A 19,846-nucleotide genomic window follows, 5' to 3' on the forward strand; every position below is an offset into this window, starting at 1 on the left:
AATTTTTGTACTGGAGTTACATAAAATGTCCATGTTTCATAATAAAAAAAATTATAATGTTAAGTATTTTTTATATTTTCGTTAAAATAAGGTTTAATATGTTGGAATTAAAAGATATTTGCATTTAAAGAATTTTTTTTTTTTTTTTTGCTTTTTTTAAATAGAGAAGCGGACTACTTTAATACCGTAATAACTTAGATTGTTATCATGGTTATCTTTTTTTCAGTACAACAACATAGTATAGAGATTTGACCATTTGACCTTCTTGGTTGGCAGCACATGCCTAAACTGATTGAGTTTACGCAATGTTTTTTTACGATTTTCTCCATGTAACCATCGTACTTAATATATTTTTCATAAAATCGATAAGAAGACATGGGGTCGTCACAAGATTGGATTGATTTAAATCCAAGTGGAAAAACACACATGTATTTAGTTCAAAGAAGACAAGTCGAATTGGAAGAACATCAAGTCAAAAATAATTGTGTACTCTCGACTCCCCAAGCGTTTTCTTTCTTAGTTGTCTCGCAATCGAACTTTAGTTAGACCTCTAACTTCTTCAAAGCAAGTCGCCATGGTTTTCTTTTCCTCCTAAACCGCAACATTGCGAAGAATATTGTTGTCATGATGCTATTAGAGATTTTGAAAAAAATTTGGATCGATTTGTAAAGCTTTCGAGTTGAATATGTCTTCTTCCTCTCTTGATTTTTCTTCTTCTTCTACAATTAGGGTTCTAAATGCAGCCACTTCATTTTCTTTCTTGCTTTCAATTTCGTTTTCAGGTGGTGTTAATAACTCTCGCTTAAGTGAGTTATCTAGCCTTAAAACGTTTAAGTCGTTCAGTAAAAAGTATGTGTTTAATATCATATTTTATAGCTTTATGAGCAATCCTTAGCAGAGATAAATTAAGCATGTGTCTCGCCCTTGATTAGTAAAATCATGTAAAATGTTTGCAAAAAAAAAAAAAGTCAAATTTTGAGTTATTCTTGTGTTTTTATGTCATTTGAAGAAAAGTATCAAAAATACGCCCCAAATGTGATTGCAAACCTTTATATGATAGAATATAGGGTAGCGGGAAGAATTAAAGATGTGTCCAGATTGCACCCAAGATGTGACTGTAATCTAAAAAAATATAAAGTTCCAGATTTGTTGGGGTTTACAGATCTTTCACAAATTCGACCCTAATCAAATAAAATCTCCATTACTTTTGTCCATACTGATTAAAAATTAGCTGTATGAGTTTTTATAGAAACCCGAGCCCTTGAAATTCTATAGAAAGCATTGATTCTCATCCCCAAAGCAATGATCATCAAGCTCCTCCTAAACACTTTACTCTTTTTCTGCATTTTTACTTTACTTTACGAACACTCTAAGGAGCTTCCATTTTGACCCTCTCTCATCGTACAAGTCTCTTCAAAGTTTTTGGTTTGAAATAACAAGTATAAGTGTTATTTTTCATCTCAAAAGAGTTGAACTTAGCTAGATTGAGAAGCAAGGGGTGGAAAGTTTTCTTGTATTTTATTTCTTTCTAATCCCTTGTATTTCTTACTTTACAGTAGTTTGGTATATGTTATTAACCACTATCTTACCTTCATTGACATTGGAACAAGTTTTGTACTTTTTTTTGTTCATTTGTAATATGAGTTTTTACATTCTTTATGAAGGAACTTGTTTACAAGAGATCCACGAGTGGAAGCGGATCGTCCAAATTATATTTTGATTGAAAACAAACATTTACAGTAAATAAACGGATTATGCATTTTAACAAAAATTACAGCATGCTTTTGAACAAGAAATAGAGTTCAGAGATTATACCTTTGAAGTATACTTATTCACATAAATCCCTCAAATTATCACGATCCTCGAATAAACAAAAACAAGAACTTGAAGACCCTCTTCAAGTGAATCACGAACCCAAAAGGATGAAGACACTATCACTTGGTATCCTCGGTATTCTCGGAGTGAGAATCCAGGAGTGGTGGGCTCTGACTATTTTGGTTAGGAGGAAATTTGAGAGTTTGGAGAAGGAAGACGATTAAGGAAGCTCTCTATCATATAGCAAAAAAGCCTCAATCGTATGGTGAAAAGCTCATATCATATAGGCTCTACAAATCGGATTCACTTACAAGTCGTGTAACTATCTTTTGGAAAAATAAAATCATATTTTATTTATTCCATCATGTCATAAAAATCAACTAACCACCCACTAAGGTGGTCAGAGAGAAAAAGAGACTAATTATCCAAAATAATAAATAATATAAATAAATATGATAACCAACTTACCATATTATATTTATAACTCATAGTTTTAAGATTGCATCACATACAATATAAACTATAGTTCTTTTTCTCTATTTTATGGCATTTAATATAAATCATATTTATATTGAATTTAACAACTATGAATCTCATTCATAGAAAATATATTTGAATCACATTCAAATATTTATTCCTCCAATCAAACTATAATGTATCAAATACATTATGTCAATTATATCATATATAATTGAATTAATTGAATTATATCATATATAATAAAATTCTCTCCTATTAATTTGAATAATTCAAATTAACCCAAAAATTGATTCTCAACTAAATCCTTTTGAGCTACCAAGGGGACCTTATGGATCTATAGCTTGAAGCTCCAACAATACGTGAATAATTAATTAAACTCTTTAATTATATTATCCACCATTCGTTAACTACCGGGCACTCCACTGAAGACCGACAGTTGCACTCTTCGCACTGAAAATATATTTCGGTGTCCATTGGATATAACTAATCAACAGTACAATGACCCTTCACAAATTGCTCATGAGTACAGTTGGACCAAATTACCGTTTTGCCCTTGTAGTTACATCTAACTCTTTAAGTACCACTGATCCCTCTAATGAATAATACATCATAGTTCCACTATGACCAAACCCTTCTCGGGACAAGAGAGGGTGTGACACCACATTGTTTAAGACCTAGAATCAGCCCTCAAGAGAGCAATTTATCTACTTACCCCTACTTCGGGGAATGAGTGAATTCCATCATGTGTAGCTGAGTTCCCAACTCCCCAATCAGACGAATCCCCAAAATGGTAGGCTTGTTGAGTCGGCGATCTGGCCACTCTCATCCATACAAATCAAAGAACCGCCCTCATAGGTAGGAGTTCATAGCTCACTCAGAATTAAGGTCATGTTACCTATGGTCATCCCAGTGAAATGGAAATCTCTATTATGAATGACGTTATATAATGAGACTAAACATTTCGTGGTCCAGTCTTATAAAAACTCCTTTGTATAAAATATCCCCGTTCGCATGTCTAATACATAATGATCAGGATCAGATCATTTATAGTACTTTACAACATTTGTAACATCTACAAAGCGGGCCATACTCGTAGTGTCACCAAGATAAGGTACCCAACTTTATCCATATACTACAGACCATTTAGGTTATCCATATGTATGTCTCCACATACATATTTAAGTTACAAGGATAACCTTGGATGTTAGTTTATTGGTTTGTGGTTAATGCAACTAAAATATCACATATTTCATAGAAAAAGTGAATAAAATATAAAATATTATCAATCACGTGTAAGTTTGTTCATACGAGGTTTACAAACTATAGAACCCTACGAGATTTAGGGTATCAACCCCAACAATCTCCCACTTGTCCTAAAGCTAGTGGCATGTACAAGAAAATAAAATACAAGTACATAAAACAATACACTATGGCATAACATGCTCAGTATAAGATCTCCCACTTGCCTTAGTCCAGCCGTGATATGTCTCATAGCCCCATACTCTACAGGTGACCCTCAAACACTGTAGCCATGAGAGCATTAAAAAACGGATCAGCAACGTTGTGCTTCGAAGCTATTTTTGTGACAATCACGTCTCTTCGATGCACAATCTCTCAGATGAAATGATACTTCCGCTCTATATGTTTGATGCACTTATGACTCCTAGGCTCACGGGAATTAGCCACAACACCACTATTATCACAATAAAGTGTGATGGGCTTTGACATGTCTAGAAAAACTTCCAAATTAGTCAGGAATTTATTGAGACAAACGGCCTCCTTAGCAGCTTCATAAGCCGCTACATACTCAGCCTCCATGGTGGAGTCTGTGATGCACCCTTGCTTGGTACTTCGCCATACTATTGCCCCTCCATTAAGAATGAACATTGATCCTGATGTGAATTTCTGAGAATCCCTATCAGTCTAAAAATCAGAGTCCATGTATCATGTAAGGATCAAATCCTTAGAACCATACACAAGCATGTAGTCCTTCGTTATCCCTAGATACTTGAGGATGTTCTTAACGGCTGTCCAGTGATCATATCCTGGATTAGACTGATATCTATTGACTATCCCCGTTGTATAGCAGATGTTAGGTCTAGTACATAACATTACATATATCAAACTTCCCACGACAGATGCATAGGAGACCCGTCTCATATCCTCAACCTCGTGAGGTATCTTAGGACACTGTTCCTTAGATAAAGTAACTCCATGCCTAAAAGGAAAAAGGTCCCTCTTGGAGTTATGCATCAAATACTTGATCAACATCTTGTCAATATACATGCCCGCGACAGTGCTAGTATTTTGTTCTTACGATCTCGAAAGATCTGAATACGAAGAACAAACTGAGCCTCTCCCAAATCTTTCATTTGTAATTGGGTCGCTAGCCAATTCTTAACCGTAGTTAGTAAACCTACATCATTCCCAATGAGTAGGATATCATCTACATACAACACTAGAAAAACTACTGAACTGTTGATAATCTTTTTGTAGACACAAGGCTTATCAACGTTCTGATCAAAATCATAAATTTGATTGCAGTATCAAACTTTATATTCTAAGATCGAGATGTCTGTTTCAGTCCATAAATGGACCGATTAATATTGCAAACCTTTTGCCCTTGACCTTGGACTATGAATCCCTTAGGTTGCACCATATAAATGGTCTTCTCAAGATTGCCATTCAGAAAAGCAGTCTTGACATCCATTTTTCATATCTCATAGTCATAATATGAGGTAATGGATAGAAGAATCCAGATAGACTTCAGCATGGCAACAAGTGAGAAAGTCTCCTCATAGTCGACTCCCTCTATCTGGGTATAACCCTTTGCCACCAGTCTAGCCTTGAAGGTTTGCACCTTCCCATCAGCACCACGTTTCCTCTTTTAGATTAATTTACAACCTATAAGTTTAATCCCATCAGGTTGATCTACAAGATCCCAAACTGAATTGAAGATATAGACTCCATTTCGAGATCAATGGTTTTGATCCATTCATTTTTGTCAACATCCTCCATTGCCTTATTGTAAGACAATGGATCATCAACCTCGCCATCAATTACCATAGCTAGGATTTCAGTTAAAGCCATATAGCGAATAGGTGGGTTCGCAACCCTTCCACTACGTCGAGGTTCCCTCAACACTTGAGGATTGATCAACAACTCTTGTTGAGGCAATAGGCTCTTCAACAACTCTTGTTGAAGATTCAGTCATTTCTTTAGAAAGTTCATTCAACACGATTTTATTTTTGGGTTTGTGCTCCCTTATGTGGTCCTCCTCAAGAAAAGTAGTGTTTATCTATACAAATACTTTGTTTTCTTTAGGATCATAGAAATAACCACCTCTCATTCCCTTGGGGTAGCCTACAAATAGGCATAACCTTGAACACGGTTCCAGTTTCTTAGGATTAGCCTCAAGTACATGTGTTGGGCAGCCCCAGATTCTAAAATGATGTAAACTAGCTTTACGATCATTCCATAACTCCCAAGGCGTTCTGGCAGCACTCTTGAAAGGAACACGGTTCAGGATATAAGCTGCAATCTCCACTGCATAACCCCAAAACGAGTTAGGTAAGGAACCGTAACTCATCATAGGAAATGTTATCATAGTGCTAAGTTCTTAAACAATGTTGGATTGCATTGATGAAATATATTACTTTGCGTCCATTAAGCATCAATTTCGTAATATTGCGGTCGCAAGCGTTCAGCACATTGGAACAATTGATTTTTGTATGTTTGTGCAGAATATGCGTTAACGCAATGCAAATATTGCGATCATAAGAATTCATTGGTCGAGCGCAACTTCACCGCAAGGCTTTGCGTTGATCGTGCTCGCAAACATTCGTCCAAGAAGGATCGCCGAAACTTGGTCAGCGTAACATGGTAGGCGCATCTGGGTGAAAGGCCAATTAAGAGCAATGGGACAGAAAGCTGATGACAGTCGAATCCAAATTAAGTTAACAGCCGATAACGATCACAAAGTACATTCAGCTTTATCGGTGATAATTATTCGACGCGTCAATCAGGAATTAAAGCTGTCCCATCTGTACAACCGAGAGAGAGAAGCCGCCTTTCACCATGGATGCTCTATAAATACCAAGTGCATTCTTCAGAAAAGGGGTTCACTATTTTTTACAACAAGTTGATCAGTCCGCACGTCTTTGTTTTTAGTTTTCTTTCATTTTAAGGCGAATGCGAAGGAGAAAGTTGTGTCGATAGATCGTTTCGATAAGCTTGGGAGAGCATCGAAAGCTCCAAAGACAAAGAGAGGGCCGACGCCTGCGAAAGCGGGAACATCTTGAGATCGGAATAGAGATTTCAGTGTAAAAAGCCTCAGTCAGCAAGGAATTGCTGCCAGACTCCCTACCTTTAACTTCCATTGGCATTTTGTACTCAACTCATTTATAAGAATGGAAATTCTTTCTCTATATCGGTTCATTCTCTGTGATTCACGCATGAGTAGCTAAATTAGTTGGATGGGTTGAGAAGCATTTAGCTAGCACAACTAGGGAATCTTCATTATTTGCGATTATCTTGTTTATGTATGTTTCATTCGTCCATTAGAGACACTCGGGAGGGTAGTGTAAGGATAGAATCTAGGCTTGGGAAGGTCAGGTTAGAATCGAGTCAGATTAGAACGCATGATACAAGAGATAGGCGCTTAGAAATGAGCACTATTTGTTATCAACGCATCGCATGCATCCTATAGATAGGATATGATTGTATGCGGTCACCTTGCTTTTATGCATTTTGCATCATCGCATAGGACAAGAGTAGAGACTTAGGGATGAGCTCTATGGACATTTTGTATTCAACACATGCGTCCTAGATTTAGGAGCATCGCATTTACATTGGAAAATGACTTATTGTGCATGGTAGTAACATGATCGCATAGTCTGACGCATTCTCGAGTAACGCTAGCTAAAGATCTTCTCAAACCATTCATCGCATACTCATTGCATCTATCAATGCAATTGTCTTTTCTCAAATCCGCCGCAATTATTTATTTCTTTTTCATCAACACAAACAACAAACCAAACACTTTATTTATTTACCCGGTTACCACAAAGTTTTCATCAAAATTACCAACGCAATCTATTTTCACAAGTCCCTGTGTTCGACCTTGGACTTACCAGGAAATTCAGAGGAATTTACACTTGAATTCCGCTAGGGAAATTTGAGTGCACAACGCAATTCCATCAATACATATCATCCATATTTCCACTTCATAAATACGAGCATCAAGTTTTTGGCGTCGTTACTGTGGACTTCGGCAAAATAGAGTGCTAACGGTAATTTTTGTTTTATTTCTTTGCAGAACTCTCAATCTCTAGCGAATTACGACCCGGAGATTGAGAGGACTTTTAGAAGAAGATTAAGAGACCGCCAACAACAACAAGAAGAAACACCAAGAATGGCGGAGCAACCGAACGCAAGGGTCCCTAACGCGAATAATATAATGGTCAACCCTATCCTTCTGGCGAATGACCGCAATAGACCCATCCAGGACTATGCGTCGCCTAACCTCTACGATTTCTCTCCAGGAATCATGAGGCCGGCGCTAGATGGAATGAGGTTTGAAATGAAGTCGGTAATGTTGTAGATAATCTAAGCTGCTGGGCAGTTTGGAGGAAGGCGTGGCAAAGACTCGCACACCTACCTCCGGAGCTTCATAGAAATCTACAACACTTTTGTGTTCCCAGATATCTCAACCGAGGAAGTTCGACTAACTCTGTTTCCCTTTTCTTTGTGTGATCAGGAGAGGAATTGAGCATATTCCCTCGAACTAGGAGAGATAACTTCGTGGGAACAGGTGGTGGAGAAATTTATGAAGAAGTACTTCCCATCAACTAAGAACGCTAGCAGAAGGAAACTAATAAAAAAAAAATTGAACAGGAAGATGACGAATCGCTCAGCGATGCTTGGGCGAGGTTTAAACGGCTGGTAAGAGACTGTCCACACAATGGCTTACTAGATTGCCTACAAATGAAAATTTTCTATCAAGGATTAAACCCATCTTCGCAGACCATTGCCAATGCGGCAACCGCTGGTGGTCTGCTCGACAAAACATATGAGGAGGCTAAGAGTATATTGATCGCATTTTTAAAAATCACGAGGATTGGAGGGAAAACGATCAGAGATTAAGAATTAAAGATAATGACGTAAACAATAGGGCCATCGCAACCCTGCAAAATCAAATGACTGCGATGATGAATTTAATACAAGGCATCATAATTAATAATACGAGAGCAAAGAAAGGGCAGGTCAACGCAATCACTCAAACGACCCCAAGTTGTATCATTTGCGGTGATGCTCACCCGAGGGAGGAATGCCCAACAAACCCGCAGTCGGTATGATTCACGAGAGATAATCCCTACTCCAATATATATAACCCCAGGTGGCGAAATCACCCAAATTTTACGTGAAAAAATCAACAACAAAACTTTCAACCTGTGGCACAAAAAGAAGGGCCACCCGAATTTATCCTGCAAAACAATGGTCTAGCACAAAACCAAGCTAGCAGCTCACAACCACCGCAATCTTCATCCTTAGAGAGCTTGTTGAAGCAGTATATTGAGAAAAACGAATCTATGCTTCAGAATCAAGCTACATCCATTAGAAATCTCGAAATTCAAATGGGAGAAATTGCGGGCGAGCTGAAAAATAGACCGCAAGGAGCGTTGCCGAACTCAACTGAGCTCCCTCGTAATGCTGGGGTAATGGGAAGGAACAATGCTTAGCAGTCTCCTTGCTAATTGACGACATGATTGCAGAAGTAGGGTAGAAGCGCATTGCGACCAACTTGAATGCGGTGATAACCGAAGACTCGCTGACCTATAGTTTGGAGAAGCCCGAGAAAATAGACCCTGAAGTCGCGTCCACCCTTAAGCCTTTAGATCTTGAGACAAAATAAGTTCAACCACTAGTAACTCCGCAAAGATTGAAAGAGGAACAAATTGAGGAAGAAAATATCACAATAGTGGCTGCAGCACAAAATGCTATGATCCCACCTAAAATGGGCGACCCGGGAATCTTCACGATCCCATGCTCTATCGGAGGGACCTTCAGTGGCCAAGCACTATGCGATCTTGGGGCAAGTATAAACATAATGCTGCTATCAATCTTCAAACAATTGAATGCCGGCACATTTACGCCTACAAAGGAAACTCTTATGCTCGCGAACAGATCTCGAATACAACCTGAAGGGGAGTTGAAAAATGTCGTAATCTCAATCAATAAATTCATCTTGCCGGCAGACTTCCTCATTTTGGATTATAAAGCGGACAAAGATGCACCCACCATATTAGGACGACCATTCCTTTCAACCTCGTGCTCAAATTGATGTGCGCAAGGGGGAAATTATAATGAGCATCCATGGGGAAAAACGCCGGATTAAGGTAGTAAAGATCTCAGAGGACAAAGAAAAGAGAGAAAAGCCACCATGGATGTGAACAAACCAGCCGAAAATAAGTGGACCCTGCCTTATCAAATAATCGCAACCTATCAGGGATGTAAGTTTTGGAAAGCATCAACTCTTCAATTCTTTTCCACTACTCGAAATTTTTCACTATATCTTTCTAATCCTGATCTATCCTTATTTTACTATTACTGTCTTTATTTCTACAAAAAAAAAACTTGTTGTTTTGTTTTAAATCATTTGACCCTCTCTTTGTCTATTTACAATGATTAAGGCACAGGATTGCGGAGATGTTTCAAGAAGAAGCAAATGATCTCACTCCATCACCGCAATAAATAAAACATAGATCGTCGCAAGGATGGATGCATCAATACAACGCGGGCGACAACGCAAAATTTGGGGGTGTACTATTCCTTATGTTTATTTCAAATTTTGCGCTATCACATCGCATGTTAGTTTTAAAAGTCTTATCACCACATCCTCTTTAATTACCACAATCATTTGACATAGATAAATTTGGTATTTTACCGCATTTTGTTCTTTGCCAAGTATGATTTCAATGATGAAAAATATGCTTCTATTTCTTTCGTATACATTAGAGTCAACTTAGTCTTAAGATAGTCACCCCATGAAATTTTTCTCGAAGTTAGGGGTTTGCTAGCTTTCTTTCAAACTCTCTTTACAATGCATTATATGACCATCGCATGACTTATTTTAATCTTTTGGCAATGAGGACATTGCCGCATTTTAAATTTGGGGGTGAGGTATTTATTTTCAACCTTGCTATTTTCTATAAAAAAAAAAGAAAAAAAAAAGAAAAAAATCGAGAATAACAACTCCACTGTCAACGCAATGGGAAACCCATGTTGATAAGAGTTAAGTTGTGAAAGGCACTTACCCATAGTTTGATGTCCGTATGACACACGTGGGGGCAAGCCAAAACAAAGGCAAGACACTCAGATCAGCGTAAGGTCAGAGAAAAAAAATATATATCAATGAATAAAGTTTTTTGTGCAAGGATAAAATCATTTGACACCCCGATAAGAAAAATTTTCTTTTTTTGAAATAAATCATGCGATGTTTCGAAATTTAGTAAAGTCCTTTTGAAAGTTAAACTTGTAGTTCCTAGGTCTTAGAAATATTTTAAGAAGAGACTTGAATAAGACTTAAGGAAATTCTAGTATATAGGATTTGAATGAGGTATCCTTGAGAAGTCTAGGAAAAGAACTTTGCAGTTGACTTACTAAAGGAATCTTTAGCTTATGCTTGAGGACAAGCATTGTTTAAAATTGGGAGTATGATAACGGGCAGAAATGAACGTTATCATAGTGCTAAGTTCTTAAAGAATGTTGGATTGCGTTCATGAAATATGTTACTTTGCATCCATTAAGCATCAATTTCGTAATATTGCGGTTGCATGCGTTCAGTGCATTGGAACAGTTGATTTTTATATTTTTGTGCAGAATATTCGTTAACGCAATGCAAAGATTGCAATCATAAGAATTCATTGGTCGAGTGCAATTTCACCGCAAGGCTTTGCGTTGATCATGCTCGCAAACATTCTCCCAAGAAGGATCGTCGCAACTTGGTCAGAACAACGTGGTGGGCACATCTGGGTGAAAGACCAATTAAGAGCGATGGAACATAAGGCTGATGACAGTCGAATCCAAATTAAGTTGACAGTCGATAACGGTCACAAAGTACATTCAGCTTTATCGGTGATAATTATTCGGTGCGTTAATCAGGAATTAAAGTTGTCCCATCTGTACAACCGGGAGAGAAAAGCCGCCTTTCACCATGGATGCTTTATAAATACCAAATTCATTCTTCAGAAAATGGGTTCACTATTTTTACAACAAGTTGATCAGTCTACACGTCTTTGTTTTTAGTTTTCTTTCATTTTAAGGCGGACGCGAGGGAGAAAGTTGTGCTGGTAGATCATTCTGGTAAGCTTGGGAGAGCGCCGGAAGCTCAAATACAGAGAGAGAGTCGTCGCCTATGGAAGCGGGAACATCTTTAGATCGGAATAGAGATTTCAGTGTAAAAAGCTTCGGTCAGCAAGGAATTGCTACCATGCTCTCTACTTTTAAATTTCATTGGCATTTTGTACTCAACTCATTTATAAGAATGAAATTTCTTTCTCTATATTTGTTTACTCTCTATGGTTCACCCATGAGTAGCTAAATTAGTTGAATGGGTTGAGAAGCATTTAGCTAGCACAACTAAGGAATCTTCATTATTTTCGATTATCTTATTTATGTATGCTTTATTCGTCCATTAGAGATACTCGGTTGGGTAGTCTAAGGATAGGATCTAGGCTTGGAAAAGTCAGGTCAGAATCTAGGCTCGGAAGAGTTAGATTAGAATGCATAATACAAGAGATGGACACTTAGGAATGAGCACTATTTGTTATCAACGCATCACATGCATCCTAGAGATAGAATATGATTGTATGCAGTCATCTTGCTTTCATGCATTTTGCATCATTGCATAGGACAAGAGTAGAGACTTAGGGATGAGCTCTATGGACATTTTGTATTCAACACATGCGTCCTAGATTTAGGAGAATCGCATTTACATTGGAAAATGACTTACTGTGCATGGTAGTAACATGATCGCATAGTCTGACGCATTCTCGAGTAACGCTAGCTAAAGATCTTCTCAAACCGTTCATCGCATACTCATTGCATTTATCAATGCAACTGTCTTTTCTCAAATCCGCCGCATTTATTTATTTCTTTTTCATCAACACAAACAACAAACCAAACACTTTATTTATTTACCCGATTACCGTAAAGTTTTCATCAAAATTACCAAGCAATCTATTTTCACAAGTCCCTGTGTTCGACCTTGGACTTACCAGGAAATTCAGATGAATTTACACTTGAATTCTGCTGGGGAAACTTGAGTGCACATTGCATTTCCATCAATACATATCATCCATATTTCCACTTCATAAATACGAGCATATCAGGTAAGGAACCGTAACTCATCATAGACCGAACCATGTCCAACAAGGTTCAATTTCTCCTCTCTGATATACCATTCTATAAGGTGTACCAGATACTGAAAGTTGGGAAATTATTCCATGTTTTATCAAATAGTTCCCGAAAGATGAATCCAAAAACTCTCAACCTTGATCAGATCGAAGTGTTGTAATCATTCTATTTAATGTGTTTTCAACCTCAGCCTTGAATTCTTTGAACTTTTCAAAAGACTCAGACTTCTATTGCATTAAATAAACATACCCATATCTAGAATAATCATCAGTGAAAGTGATGAAATATTCATAACCTCCCCTGGCTCTTACATTCATCAGACCACGAAGGTCTGAATGCACTAGCTCTAGAGGTTCTTTTGCCCTATGACCTTTTCCAGTAAAAGACCTCATTTTGCCTTCAAGGCATGACTCACACACAGGTAAAGAATTTTCTTCTAACTCGCTTAGAAGTCCATTTTTCACCAACCTCTCAATCCTATTGAGATTAACGTGTCCTAATCTTAGGTGCCAAAGTTGAGCATTTTCCTTAGAAGAAATTCTAAGTCGTTTATTTTGAGCTATGACAGTTTTAAACATCTCCATGTTATGGAGGGCATTTATTGCTAACGGCCTTAGCACATACAAATTGTTTTCCAATTGTGCAGAACAAATATCAACACCATTCTTAGTAATAAACACTTTATTATAAGAGAAAAAGAGTTGATATTCAAATTCTAATAAACACTTTACAGACACTAAGTTTCTTTTTAAATCAGGAACTACAAATACATCATTCAAAATGATAAATTTGTACTGTAAAGTTAACCAGAGACCTCCCATTGCCACAATTGAGACGACGTGTTCGATTTCAATTCACATCGTCATCTCACCAGCACCAAGCTGCCACCAGGAACTAATTCCCTGAATGAAGAACAAACATAGTTAATGGCCTCAGAGTCAACAATCCAGGCAGAATCATCATTCTCCTCTAAACAAGTCTCCAAAACAAGCAAATCACACTTATCTTGTTTGGCCTTCTTCTTTTATGCCAAATATCTGGAGCAATTTCTCTTCCAGTGCCCGTCCTGGTTGCAACGAAAATATTTTCCTTTGTAAATCCACACTGGTGATTTACCCCTTGGAGTAGCAGGTTGTGGGTTAGCAGATGCCTTGCCCCTACCATCCTTCTTCTTCTTCAATTTTCTGGTGCCAGAAGAAGAAGGTGAAGACTTAGTTCCAAAGGTCGAACCTTTATGGAACTTTTTAGATGATGAGGCAACATTTGCTTCACCCTTCTTCTCCTTGCTTTTCAACAAGGATTGGAAAGTCTGCAACTTGTTGAGTAGAGTTGTAAGGTTGTAGTCAATTCTATTCAAAACAACATTGCTACAAAAGTGAAGGAAGTTATCTAGTAACGATTCCAGAATAATGCTAACCTGGTTGGCCTCATCGATGCTCGAGCCATTCATCTCAGCCACGTTGAAATGGATCATCATATTGAGAACATGTTCCCAAACAGATGACCCCTCTTGCATCCGTGAATTGAGAGATGTACTTTAGAGCGTCATGCCTGAGTTATGCGGACGGTTATCCGAACATTCCCCTCAGGGACTCCATGATCTAGTATGCAGTGACCATGGGTTCATGCTTCTTGGCCAAAACTTCGTTAAGACTGGCCAAGATGTACGCTCAGGCCTTCTTATTCACCCGTATCCATCGCTCGTATGCTTCCCGAATATTTCAAGGAGCAGTAGGAGCTAGAATAGGAGGACACTCCTCCGTAAAGACGAACCTCAGATCATCGATGATTAAAATCGTGTTTATTGTATTTTTTCAACTAGCGTAATTCTCGCTAGTTAACTTATTGGCGGCAAGTAAACTTAAGGTCGTAGTAGCCATAATAAAATTGTTGAAAAATGAACGAACTTAATTAAGTCTACTTGCATTAAACCAGTTTTAGAAAACGAATCAAGTTTTAGCAAAATAGTCTAGTGTACCCTAAGTGACATCTATTTTTTAATAATACTTTAGTGAGGCAAGACAAAAGTCACCGTAAGGTGATCAAGTGCCATTTCACTGAAATGAGACATTCTCAATCATTAGACAGAAACAACTCCTTGTAACTGAATCTAATAGTCACCATATTTTGGTCTAGAATTTGTTAACATCCTTAACAATTTTGTGTAAGTGTGACCCCTTATTTTAGGTCTTAGAGTCCTTCCCTAATGAGCCAACCTTAGGAAAAAGCCGATTAGGACAAGGGACCAAAGCAACCCTATTCATTTATGGAGATCAAATAAAGAGTTATGCAAAACTAACATCCTTTAGGGGGACACCCATGAGGCCACGAGGCGAGGCATAACACTTTACCCAACCTAATGAGAGAGACCGAGGAATATGTTGTCTCACGTCTCGCTCCCACTTACTATGAACACTCTCTCCGTTCACCTTGGTATTGACCTATCCTAATGCCACCCACAGGGGGACACCCATGGTGCTTCAAGCTAAGGATAAATCTCACGGTGTGAACTTTTAGGGAGAAATATGTAGAGGTTAAAGTGAAGTATCATATAATTCATTTTCCTCCCAATAAATGTTCTACCTAGGGTTTATTAACTTAGAAAATCTGACTATTGATTTTATCTAAGTGATTTATTTAATTTGGTAAAAACAACACTTGCTTTTGATGATTAAACAACTTTGATTCAAGTCTAACTAAATTCTTTAACATACTATCATCAAATTTGCATGCATGTAACAAATCTAACTAATTCATCTTTTCAGGTAGGTTCCCAGGTAGGGGTGCGACGTTTCCATCGTCTTAAGTAACCCAACCTAGCCAGAACCAACCTTAAACAAAAGATCCCTTATAGATACATTTGTTACATATCTAATCTTTTATTAGGAATCAATTTAATCCTATTAAATCGATTTAAAAGATTAAACTTAGATTTCTAATCTTATTAGAAATGCGATCTTAGGTCTATATCAATCAAATTTTAAAACACTTTTAAAAAATGATTAAAACCTAAGGTTTGCATGCAACTCATTATTATTGATTTTCATTCTAATTTCATTTATTATAACATTTATAAGAAATGAAGCAATTAAAACCAACTAACATTGCAAGCTAGACATACATAAATTATTTATAACAATTACAAATTAACCTAAGGTTGTGTCATGCTTCATGAAATGTTAATTCATTACTAATATATAACTTTTATACAAACAAGTATTGAACTAAACTATAGCATACATTCCATACAAACATTTAACCTTATATTATAACATTTATAATATAAATGATGCATGGATATGGTATAATGCATGCATACATATATTATAACTCTTATATTATATGGTGCATGAGCATGTTTTATGTAATTTAAATCATGCATACTAATATATTATAACACTTATAATATAAAATGATGCATGAAAATAAATGCATAACCTATGGTGGATTTTAAAACTATATGAGATACATTATGACATTTATAATAAACATACATCACATGCATATTTAATATAAGTTGATGGACTAGGATAGTAAATCTCAAAACCGGAAAAGAAAAGGCTAAACTATTACAAGAGTTGAGTCATCCGGTTCAGAACAAGTGAACCGGGTCTTGAACCGCTCATCTTGAAGCCTTACAGCTTGATCGTGTAGCAAATCTCCTGATCGTCGACCAACGTGCGTCGAGTATAGACAATCGTGTAACAATGATCGCGTAGTTTTGGACTATGCGATGAGCATGAAAATCCACGCGATCGTGCAATGTGCTTCGAGTAGCGCATTGAATGATCTCTTAATAAAGAGTTCTATGAGCGCGTTCGGATCGCTCCAATTTCACAGTGACCAAAATACACAATATACATTCAAACGCACAATAATGCAAACAAACATATAATTAGGAAAGCTAACCGATCGTTTAGACTTAGTGTGCAATCATTTAGGCGCTAGGTAGGTGATCGTTTAGGCGCGAGGTATACGATCGTTTAGGTGCTGAGCGACTATTGTATAGGCTCTCGAGTTTAAGCGATCATTTACGTTTTCACATCAATGCAAACCTTCTGATCTTTTTCCGAGCCTTTCAAAATGAAAACAAATTTCATTTTTATTCATCAGTTACAATAACCGACACTGCTGCTCCCATTAACACACGTTCGAAAGAGATTTTAGGTTAATTATCATATAATTAATCAATTAAATTATTAATAAATATAATCATATTATTTTTACCCTATAGTTTGATATCACATATCTACTATAGTAATTTCTCCTCTACTTGATATAAATCATATTTATATCTAATTTCCGCCAAAATAATGTATCTCATACATTTAGCCAATTATATCATATATAATTAAACATTCCAATTATATCATGTATAATCCAACTTCCTGTTGTCAATTTGAACATTTCAAATTAACTCAAATGCTGATCTCGACTTTATCCAAGCTACCCAAGGGACCTAATGGACTTGTGACTCGAAGCTCCAACGGTCCGTGAATAGTTGACTAAACTCGAGATCCACCATCTGTTAACTGCCAGACATTCCACTAAAGACCAACAACTGAACTCTTCTTACCACAGATATATTTCTGTGTCCATCGGATATAACCAATCATGAGTATGATGACCCTTCACAAATGCTCGTAAGTACAGCTGGGCCAAATTACCGTTTTGCCCCTGTAGTTACATCTCACTCTTTAAGTACCACTGATTCCTTTAATGAACAATACAACATAGTCCAACTATGTGTGAACACCTCTCAGGCCAAGAGAAGGTATGTGGCGCCACATCGTTCAAACCCTGGAATCAGCCCTTAAGGGAGCTATCTATCTACTTACCCCTACTTCAGGGGAAGGAGTGAATTCCATCTTTTGTAGCTGAGTTCTCAGCTCCCAAATCAAATGAATCCCTAAAATGGTAGGTTTGAATCGGCGACCTAACCACTCGCACCCATACAAATCAAAGGATCGCCTTTAATGGCAAGAGTTCCCAACTCACTCAAGATTGAGGTCATGTTACCTATAGTTATCCTAGTGAAGAGAAGTCTCTGTCATGAACAGTGTTATATAACGAGATGTTAACACTTCGTGGTTAGGTCTTATACAAACTCTTTGTATAGGACGCCCCCGCTTGCATGTCCCCAACACGAATGATCAGGATCAGACCATTTGTGACAATTTACAACACTTGTGACTATTCCATAAAGTGGACCGCATCCGTAGCATTACCAGAATAAGGTTTCCCTCCTATATCCTTATACCACATACCATTTTGGTTATCACTCAAGATATGATCTACCTGTATGTCACCACATACATGCTTGAGTTACATACAGATAACCAGGGATTTTAAGTTTATTGGTTTATGGTAAAGTAAATAAAACATGCAACTGATTAAAATACAAGATGTGAAGTAAAATATCATATATTATACAACACAAGCATTCGTACAAACTATTTACAAACTATAGGACACGAGACTTTAGGGCATCAACCCCAACACACATACCATGCGATTGTGTAACTAAAGACTATGGGATGAGCATGATAGTCTACACGATTGAGTAGCGTGCGTCGAGCATCGTATATTATGTGATCATGTGGCTACTGGCTATGCGATGAGCATGATAGTCTACACGATCGTTTAGCACGCATGCCTTGCATCGAGTATCATATATCGCGCGATCGTCTACCCATCGAGCGACTGCACGATCATACAACCAACGCAACACAATCGAGTAGACAACTCAACACGATCGCGTAACATTTAACTATGCGATCATTTACCAGATGTTATACGATCGTGCAGAAAGCTCTACACAAACGCACAGCAAAATCTAAATGATCGTTTAGCTCCAACTACATGATGTGCCCACCTTGTTGTCTTCTCCATCGAAACGCACTGCAACTTTCATGTCTGAATCTTCACGAATGACTGAAAGCTTAAACGAATCCAGACACGATTGCAAGATTAATGCCAAAAAACGTAATGCCCTTACAAATTAACTTTTGTAACTTAAACAGAAAGCCAAAACAAAGACAAATATCCCGTAAATATCCATCAACAATGATCCCCATACATTTAATAATCAAACACAATGCAAATTTTAAAACCCACCAAACTGTAAATGATTTCAATACAAAAATGGAATTTGGAATCAGAACTACTATCATGCTCTGATACCAATTGAAAGAACTTGTTTCAAGAGATCCATGAGCAGAAGCGGATCGTCCAAATTCCATTTTGATTGAAAACAAACATTTACAGTAAACAAACAGATTATGCATTTGAACAAAAATTACAACAAGCTTTTGAATAAAAAATAGAGTTAAGAGATTATACCTTTAAAGAAAACTTCTTCACGTAAATCCCTCAAACTATCACAATCCTCGAACAAAGAACAACAAGAAATTAAAGACCCTCTTCAAGTGAATCACGAACCAAAAAGGATGAAGACACTACCACTTAGTATCCTCGATATTCTAAGGGTGAGAACCCATGAGTGGTGGGCTCTGATTATTTTAGTTAGGAGGGAGTTTGAGAGTCTGGAAGAGGAAGACGATTAAGGATGCACTCTATCGTATAACAAAAAAGCCTCAATCGTATAGTGGAAAGCTCATATCGTATAGGCTCTACAAATCGTGTAGATTCATTTACAAGTCGTGTATCTATCTCTTTGAAAAATAAAATCATATTTTATTTATTCCATCATGTCATAAAAACTAACTAACCACCTAAGGTGGTTAGAGAGAAAAATGGATTAATTATCTAAAATAATAAATATCTGACCTGTGTTCATCAATCGGACGTTGAAGAAATTGACTTAAGTGATTGACGATATAGGAAATGTCCGAGCGCATATGTGTCAAGTATTGGAGAGCGCCAATTGTGCTACGATAGATGAGTGGATCCTCTAGGGCAGTGCCATTATGTAGGGAGAGATGCTTACCAAGTACCATAGGTGACAGAGCTGAATTTATATCTCCCACATTAAGTCGAAGCAAGAGATCTTCAATGTATTTGGTTTGTGTAAGAATGAGTCCAGGTGGTAATCATGTGAGTTGAATACCCAAGAAATAGCTTAGGGCACAAAGATCTTTAAGGGCAAAGTTGCGGTCCAACGAGTTGACCAACC

The sequence above is a fragment of the Benincasa hispida genome, chromosome 12 (genome assembly GCF_027475165.1).
Source record: "Benincasa hispida cultivar pf3 chromosome 12, pf3_genome.v1.1, whole genome shotgun sequence".
NCBI lineage: Eukaryota > Viridiplantae > Streptophyta > Magnoliopsida > Cucurbitales > Cucurbitaceae > Benincasa > Benincasa hispida.